The sequence below is a fragment of the Melanotaenia boesemani genome, chromosome 20, assembly GCF_017639745.1.
Source record: "Melanotaenia boesemani isolate fMelBoe1 chromosome 20, fMelBoe1.pri, whole genome shotgun sequence".
Classification (NCBI taxonomy): Eukaryota; Metazoa; Chordata; class Actinopteri; order Atheriniformes; family Melanotaeniidae; genus Melanotaenia; species Melanotaenia boesemani.
In genome coordinates, this window is record NC_055701.1 from 22,459,901 (window position 1) to 22,469,903 (window position 10,003).

Below are 10,003 nucleotides of genomic sequence, written 5' to 3' on the forward strand. Positions count from 1 at the left end.
GCTCTTAAGTACCTTGGAAATCTGAATGTGCAGTTCCCTAATGTAGAGGAGAATGTGAAAGACAAGATCAGCTTTGATGGAGATGGCAGATCACATTCAACCCTAAATATTTCTACAGTTTCAGTAGGTGACAGCGCGGCGTATTTCTGCGCTGCCAGTCAGCACAGTGCAGCAGACTTTCCTGAAGTCAATACAAAAACTCTGCAAGCGGATAAAGATCTGAACACCTGCCTTTGACTGTGTTAGTGACTGTTAGTCCTAGACTTTATATTTAATTCTTGGCAGAGCAGAACATAAATCCACCAAACTTACAAACTGCATCATAAAATATAAATTTTACACATGTTTTTGCTTAACATTTTTTTATTTCTACAAATATTTTCTGCTGATTCAGACATATTCTCCATTTTTAGCTTTAACATAACAGACCTGTAGGGGGACCATTATGCTTTGATTTCTACTTCATGTGGAAGTGAATTGTTTCATGTTCTATGTTGAATAATCTCAGCTGATGGTTATTGATTCTAAGAAATAAACAATGAAACCTGAAGCTACAATGTTCAGTAAATTTCAACAAGTGTGCCGTAACTTTTCCTGTTATATACAGGTCTGATGGATGGGAGGAAGTCACCCAGTCCTCTGTACTGTGGAAATTTCAGTGTGAAAATGCAACGATGGACTGCAAACCTACCAAGGGTGGTCTCTATTACAGATGTACTGGTACATACAGTTGTCAGTAGTTGACAGTTGTTTTCTTTTTCTATCTTGTTCTGTTATCTTCTGTCATTAGATGTCAGCATCAGACCTTTATGTTAAGAGGAGGATCCTCTATGACACCACCTACCTAAGGATTAAATGTCTTCACCAATGCTGTTTGAGGACTGACGCTCAGAAAGAAGCTGGAAATATGAAGTATAACTGCTGATGCATGAAGGGAAATATTAAACTTTATCAGCCCAAACAATCTGGCCTTGAATTATTTAATGCAACCAAAGATTTAAAGAACAAAAAATGATATTTTTTCTTTGCATTGCTTTCACCAACATTCTGGTTTCAGGTAATAACCTTAAAAGTAATTTATACATTTCTGCTGAATTCTCAGCTGCTTTTCTGTCTTTAAAAATAATCTGTTATTGCACTTTCTGAAATTACTTATGATAATTATCTTTGATTGTTTTTCAACAGGTTCTTCTCTCAGTGACAAAGTCCGACAGGAACCAGCAGAAATGTATAAAACACTTGAAGGAAATGCCAAGATTAATTGTTCCCATAATGATGATCGCTACGACCAAATTCTCTGGTACAAGCAAACAAAAACAGACCTACAGCTCCTTGGATACTGTTATGTAGGCTCTGGAAGCATAGAGAAAGGGGTAAATGTGAACATCAAAGGAGCTGCAAATAAAGGCGACACCTGCACATTAACGATTGAAGGACTCGATCTGAGCAGCAGTGCAGTTTACTTCTGTGCTGCTAGTTTACACAGTGCTGCATGTCTCTGCTCCTCAATACAAAAACCTCATCAGTATTTCCCATGTGTGTTTTACAGCTCAGAGAACCTTTCATCTGACTTATCTTCTGTCATTAGATGGCAGCACCTCACCTTTATGTAAAGAGGAGGATCCTCTATGACACCACCCATCTAAGGATCACGTCTGTTCATCATTGCTGATTGAGGACTGACTCAGAAAGAAGTTGGAAATGATTAAACTCCTTGTGCAATAAGTGAAAATATTGAATTATACTGATTCTATTCTATCTTTTCTGATTATTTTTAATACATTAAAACTTTTAGAGAGCAGAAAATGATCATCTTTTTTCTTTGCATTGCTTTTAACATCCTGATGGTTTCAGGTAATAATCTTAAAATAGTTTAAACAGCTTTTCAATTTTTAAAATGAAAAAGAAACAACTGTTATTTATCTTTCTAAAATAACAGATAATGATACTTTTCTTTCAACAGGTGCTTCATACAGTGACAAAATCCAACAGGAACCAGCAGAAATGTGGAAAACAGTTAAAGAAGATGCCACAATTACCTGCTCACATCATATTGATAACTACAACCGAATTTCCTAGTACAAGCAAACAAACAGAGACCTGCAGCTCCTTGGATACTTGTATGCAGGCGGTGGAGTTTCAGAGAAAGGGGTAAATGTGAAGATCGAAGGAGCTGCAAAAAAAGGCGACACCTGCTCATTAACGATTGAAGGACTCAATCTGAGCAGCAGTGCAGTTTACTTCTGTGCTGCTAGTTTACACAGTGCAACATATCACAGCTCCTCAATACAAAAACCTCCCTGTCTCACACACACACACACACATTTTTCTTATCTTTGTGTTACAGCTCACAACCTTTTCACCTGCACAAAAGCCAATGTTAGTCTTTGTTGTGATAACAATCAGGAAATGGAATGGGAGCTTCTTATTGCAGAGGAATTACTTGAACCTTTCCTCATAAATAGTTCCTAGCAATTTATAATACAAAACAGATAAGTAGGGCCAAGGGAATGGTTGTTAACTGAGCTTACATAATCTTAAAAATATTTCACCACCTTAATCAGAGTCCATGAGTGGTAAATTCAGCTAACTGGACATTATTTGGAAAGATATGCAGCTGATAATACACCTCATGGCAAAATCTTACTTATCCTAGATAAACAAAAACATTTTAAATATAAATTCTGAATTCAAGCACCACACAGACCTGTCATTCATTCAATGGTGGAAAACCACACGCCTGTAAGAGAGGGAGGGTCAGCCCAGTACCATCTCTCAACTGTGAAACATGGTGGTGGCAGCATCATGCTACGGGGTTATTTTCAGCAGCAGGAGACTGGTAAGGGGTGATACAAAGCTGAACAATGACTATATATAGCCCAAAATAGAAATGGAGAGGCTTTAGGACTGCTCTGAGAACGTCATTGAGTGATCCTTTTAGAACCCTGAGCCCAGAGACATCTTCTTGAAAATGGATGCCCACCAGTAGTCCCCTTTGATGATTTCAATATGTCAGAGCTTGAGGATTTCGTAAGATGAACTGTATAAAAAATTGAAGACAAAAAAAAATTTATACCAAATACAGCATTGAAAAGGAATTAACAGGTCTGGATATTTACTGATTGTTAACATCATATTTCAATATTCCCTCATAGGACATTTTTGGAAAAAGTTAAGCCCCCTAATCTCTTTCTAAATGTATATAATAATACTAAAATACCTCAACAAGGCACAAGAAATATATATCCCAAAAAGAAACTAAAAATTTCTTGAAAAACAGAATTTTCTCATCCACAGGGGGAGACATCCATCCATCCATCCATCCATTATCTTGACCGCTTATTCCATTTCGGGTCGCGGGTGAGCTGGAGCCTATCCCAGCATTTTAACAGGTGAGAGGCAGGGTACACCCTGAACAGGTCACCAGTCTGTCGCAGCCACAGGGGGAGACAAATAGAAGCAAATCTAGAGGAAACAAACATTGTTCACGCCCCTAAAAACTGTCCCCAACTTATAATGTGAAAGCTAAGACGGTACATCTCTCATCTCCTCAGACTGATTTAACACCAGAGGACAGAAAAAAAGAAAACTCCTCCAAATATGTTAAACAGGATGTTCCTGGTTTTCATATTATATCTCTTTCACCTGCCAGTGAATAATGGTGAGTACATCAAGAAAAAAAAGACACAACACAATTAGTAATTTTATGCATTGAAAAAGAAAACCAACATCACACGTGCTTTCTTTTATTTCCCCACAGGTGACTCTAACAACTACAATGTCCTCCAAACACCTTCTTTCATCATCAAGAAACCTGATGAATCTGTTCTCAATGAGATCCAATGTTCACACAGTATATCTAGTTTTCAGTACATCCTTTGGTACAAACAAGACAAACACGGAGCTCTTAAGTACCTTGGATATATGAATTTGCAGTTCCCTAATATAGAGGAGAATGTGAAAGACAAGATCAGCTTTGATGGAGATGGCAGATCACATTCAACCCTAAATATTTCTACAGTTTCAGTAGGTGACAGCGCGGCGTATTTCTGCGCTGCCAGTCAGCACAGTGCAGCAGACTTTCCTGAAGTCAATACAAAAACTCTGCAAGTGGATAAAGATCTGAACACCTGCCTCTGACTGTGTTAGTGACTGTTAGTCCTAGACTTTATATTTAATTCTTGGCAGAGCAGAACATAAATCCACCAAACTTACAAACTGCATCATAAAATATAAATTTTACACATGTTTTGCTTAACATTTTTTATTTCTACAAATATTTTCTGCTGATTCAGACATATTCTCCATTTTTAGCTTTAACATAACAAACCTGTAGGGGGACCATTATGCTTTGATTTCTACTTCATGTGGAAGTGAATTGTTTCATGTTCTATGTTGAATAATCTCAGCTGATGGTTATTGATTCTAAGAAATAAACAATGAAACCTGAAGCTACAATGTTCAGTAAATTTCAACAAGTCTGCAGTAACTTTTCCTGTTATATACAGGTCTGATGGATGGGAGGACGTCACCCAGTCCTCTGTACTGTGGAAATTTCAGTGTGAAAATGCAACGATGGACTGCAAACCTACCAAGGGTGGTCTCTATTACAGATGTACTGGTACAGACAGTTTTCAGTTGTTGACAGTTGTTTTCTTCTTCTGTCTTGTTCTGTTTTCTTCTGTCATTAGATGTCAGCATCAGACCTTTATGTTAAGAGGAGGATCCTCTATGACACCACCTACCTAAGGATTAAATGTCTTCACCAATGCTGTTTGAGGACTGACGCTCAGAAAGAAGCTGGAAATATGAAGTATAGCTGCTAATGCATGAAGGGAAATATTAAACTTTATCAACCCAAACAATCTGGCCTTGAATTATTTAATGCAACCAAAGATTTAAAGAACAGAAAATGATCTTTTTTCTTTGCATTGCCTTCACCAACATTCTGGTTTCAGGTAATAACCTTAAAAGTAATTTATACATTTCTGCTGAATTCTCAGCTGATTTTCTGTCTTCAAAAATAATCTGTTATTGCACTTTCTGAAATTACTTATGATAATTATCTTTGATTGTTTTTCAACAGGTTCTTCTCTCAGTGACAAAATCCGACAGAAACCAGCAGAAATGTATAAAACACTTGAAGGAAAAGCCAAGATTAATTGTTCCCATAATGATGGTACAAGCAAACAAAAACAGACCTACAGCTCCTTGGATACTGTTATGTAGGCTCTGGAAGCATAGAGAAAGGGGTAAATGTGAACATCAAAGGAGCTGCAAATAAAGGCGACACCTGCACATTAACGATTGAAGGACTCGATCTGAGCAGCAGTGCAGTTTACTTCTGTGCTGCTAGATTACACAGTGCTGCATGTCTCTGCTCCTCAATACAAAAACCTCATCAGTATTTCCCATGTGTGTTTTACAGCTCAGAGAACCTTTCATCTGACTTATCTTCTGTCATTAGATGGCAGCACCTCACCTTTATGTAAAGAGGAGGATCCTCTATGACACCACCCATCTAAGGATCACGTCTGTTCATCATTGCTGATTGAGGACCGACTCAGAAAGAAGTTGGAAATGATTAAACTCCTTGTGCAATAAGTGAAAATATTGAATTATACTGATTCTATTCTATCTTTTCTGATTATTTTTAATACATTAAAACTTTTAGAGAGCAGAAAATGATCATCTTTTTTCTTTGCATTGCTTTTAACATCCTGATGGTTTCAGGTAATAATCTTAAAATAGTTTAAACAGCTTTTCAATTTTTAAAATGAAAAAGAAACAACTGTTATTTATCTTTCTAAAATAACAGATAATGATACTTTTCTTTCAACAGGTGCTTCATACAGTGACAAAATCCAACAGGAACCAGCAGAAATGTGGAAAACAGTTAAAGAAGATGCCACAATTACCTGCTCACATCATATTGATAACTACAACCGAATTTCCTAGTACAAGCAAACAAACAGAGACCTGCAGCTCCTTGGATGCTTGTATGCAGGCGGTGGAGTTTCAGAGAAAGGGGTAAATGTGAAGATCGAAGGAGCTGCAAAAAAAGGCGACACCTGCTCATTAACGATTGAAGGACTCAATCTGAGCAGCAGTGCAGTTTACTTCTGTGCTGCTAGTTTACACAGTGCAACATATCACAGCTCCTCAATACAAAAACCTCCCTGTCTCACACACACACACACACACACATTTGTCTTATCTTTGTGTTACAGCTCACAACCTTTTCACCTGCACAAAAGCCAATGTTAGTCTTTGTTGTGATAACAATCAGGAAATGGAATGGGAGCTTCTTATTGCAGAGGAATTACTTGAACCTTTCCTCATAAATAGTTCCTAGCAATTTAAAATGTAAAACAGATAAGTAGGGCCAAGGGAATGGATGTTAACTGAGCTTACATCATCTTAAAAATATTTCACCACCTTAATCAGAGTCCATGAGTGGTAAATTCAGCTAACTGGACATTATTTGGAAAGGCATGCAGCTGATAATACACCTCATGGCAAATCCTTACTTATCCTAGATAAACAAAAACATTTTAAATATAAATTCTGAATTCAAGCACCACACAGACCTGTCATTCATTCAATGGTGGAAAATCACACACCTGTAAGAGAGGGAGGGTCAGCCCAGTACCATCTCTCAACTGTGAAACATGGTGGTGGCAGCATCATGCTACGGGGTTATTTTCAGCAGCAGGACACTGGTAAGGGGTGATACAAAGCTTAACAATGACTATATATAGCCCAAAATAGAAATGGAGAGGCTTTAGGACTGCTCTGAGAATGTCATTGAGTGATCCTTTTAGAGCCCTGAGCCCAGAGACATCTTCTTGAAAATGGATGCCCACCAGTAGTCCCCTTTGATGATTTCAATATGTCAGAGCTTGAGGATTTTGTAAGATGAATTGTATAAAAAATTGAAGAAAAAAAATAGATCATTTTATACCAAATACAGCATTGAAAAGGAATTAACAGGTCTGGATATTTACTGATTGCTAACATCCTATTTCAATATTCCCTCATAGGAAATTTTTGGAAAAAGTTAAGCACCCTAATCTCTTTCTAAATGTATATAATAATACTAAAATACCTCAGCAAGGCACAAGAAATATATTTCCCCAAAAGAAACTAAAAATTTCATAAAAGACAGAATTTTGTCATCCACAGGGGGAGACAAATAGAAGCAAATCTAGAGGAAACAAACATTGTTCACGCCCCTAAAAAACTGTCCCCAACTTATAATGTGAAAGCTACGACGTTACATCTCTCATCTCCTCAGACTGATTTAACACCAGAGGACAGAAAAAAAGAAAACTCCTCCAAATATGTTAAACAGGATGTTCCTGGTTTTCATATTATATCTCCTTCACCTGCCAGTGAATAATGGTGAGTACATGAAGAAAAAAAAGACACAACACAATTAGTAATTTTATGCAATGAAAAAGAAAACCAACATCACACGTGCTTTCTTTTATTTCCCCACAGGTGACTCTAACAACTACAATGTCCTCCAAACACCTTCTTTCATCATCAAGAAACCTGATGAATCTGTTCTCAATGAGATCCAATGTTCACACAGTATATCTAGCTTTCAGTACATCCTTTGGTACAAACAAGACAAACACGGAGCTCTTAAGTACCTTGGAAATCTGAATATGCAGTTCCCTAATGTAGAGGAGAATGTGAAAGACAAGATCAGCTTTGATGGAGATGGCAGATCACATTCAACCCTAAATATTTCTACAGTTTCAGTAGGTGACAGCGCGGCGTATTTCTGCGCTGCCAGTCAGCACAGTGCAGCAGACTTTCCTGAAGTCAATACAAAAACTCTGCAAGCGGATAAAGATCTGAACACCTGCCTCTGACTGTGTTAGTGTCTGTTAGTCCTAGACTTTATATTTAATTCTTGGCAGAGCACAACATAAATCCACCAAACTTACAAACTGCATCATAAAATATAAATTTTACACATGTTTTGCTTAACATTTTTTTATTTCTACAAATATTTTCTGCTGATTCAGACATATTCTCCATTTTTAGCTTTAACATAACAAACCTGTAGGGGGACCATTATGCTTTGATTTCTACTTCATGTGGAAGTGAATTGTTTCATGTTCTATGCTGAATAATCTCAGCTGATGGTTATTGATTCTAAGAAATAAACAATGAAACCTGAAGCTACAATGTTCAGTAAATTTCAACAAGTGTGCCGTAACTTTTCCTGTTATATACAGGTCTGATGGATGGGAGGAAGTCACCCAGTCCTCTGTACTGTGGAAATTTCAGTGTGAAAATGCAACGATAGACTGAAAACCTACCAAGGGTGGTCTCTATTACCAGATGTACTGGTACAGACAGTTGTCAGTAGTTGACAGTTGTTTTCTTCTTCTGTCTTGTTCTGTTTTCTTCTGTCATTAGATGTCAGCATCAGACCTTTATGTTAAGAGGAGGATCCTCTATGACACCACCTACCTAAGGATTAAATGTCTTCACCAATGCTGTTTGAGGACTGACGCTCAGAAAGAAGCTGGAAATATGAAGTATAGCTGCTGATGCATGAAGGGAAATATTAAACTTTATCAGCCCAAACAATCTGGCCTTGAATTATTTAATGCAACCAAAGATTTAAAGAACAGAAAATGATCTTTTTTCTTTGCATTGCTTTCACCAACATTCTGGTTTCAGGTAATAACCTTAAAAGTAAATTACACATTTCTGCTGAATTCTCAGCTGATTTTCTGTCTTTAAAAATAATCTATTATTGCACTTTCTGAAATTACTTATGATGATTATCTTTGATTGTTTTTCAACAGGTTCTTCTCTCAGTGACAAAGTCCAACAGAAACCAGCAGAAATGTATAAAACACTTGAAGGAAAAGCCAAGATTAATTGTTCCCATAATGATGGTACAAGCAAACAAAAACAGACCTACAGCTCCTTGGATACTGTTATGTAGGCTCTGGAAGCATAGAGAAAGGGGTAAATGTGAACATCAAAGGAGCTGCAAATAAAGGCGACACCTGCACATTAACGATTGAAGGACTCGATCTGAGCAGCAGTGCAGTTTACTTCTGTGCTGCTAGTTTACACAGTGCTGCATGTCTCTGCTCCTCAATACAAAAACCTCATCAGTATTTCCCATGTGTGTTTTACAGCTCAGAGAACCTTTCATGTGAGTTATCTTCTGTCATTAGATGGCAGCATCAGACCTTTATGTGAAGAGGAGGATCCTCTATGACACCACCCATCTAAGGATCACGTCTGTTCATCATTGCTGATTGAGGACCGACTCAGAAAGAAGTTGGAAATGATTAAACTCCTTGTGCAATAAGTGAAAATATTGAATTATTCTGATTCTATTCTATCTTTTCTGATTATTTTTAATACATTAAAACTTTTAGAGAGCAGAAAATGATCATCTTTTTTCTTTGCATTGCTTTTAACATCCTGATGGTTTCAGGTAATAATCTTAAAATAGTTTAAACAGCTTTTCAATTTTTAAAATGAAAAAGAAACAACTGTTATTTATCTTTCTAAAATAACAGATAATGATACTTTTCTTTCAACAGGTGCTTCATACAGTGACGAAATCCAACAGGAACCAGCAGAAACGTACAAAATAATTAAAGAAGATGCCACAATTACCTGCTCACATCATATTGATAGCTACAACCGAATTTCCTGGTACAAGCAAACAAATGGAGACCTGCAGCTCCTTGGATACTTGTATGCAGGCGGTGGAGTTTCAGAGAAAGGGGTAAATGTGAAGATCGAAGGAGCTGCAAAAAAAGGCGACACCTGCTCATTAACGATTGAAGGACTCAATCTGAGCAGCAGTGCAGTTTACTTCTGTGCTGCTAGTTTACACAGTGCAACATATCACAGCTCCTCAATACAAAAACCTCCCTGTCATACACACACACACACACACACACATTTTTCTTATTTTTGTGTTACAGCTCAAAACCTTCTCACCTGCCCAAAA

At 37.3% G+C, this 10,003-nt stretch overlaps 1 long non-coding RNA gene across 1 annotated transcript; it reads left to right on the forward strand.

The window, feature by feature from the left end:
* Positions 1-8,391: 8,391 nt before the first annotated feature.
* LOC121631064 lies at positions 8,392-9,634 on the forward strand. The gene is made up of 3 exons (XR_006008664.1): positions 8,392-8,703; positions 8,832-9,478; positions 9,588-9,634. It is a non-coding gene; the product is annotated as an uncharacterized LOC121631064 (long non-coding RNA).
* Positions 9,635-10,003: the final 369 nt, after the last annotated feature.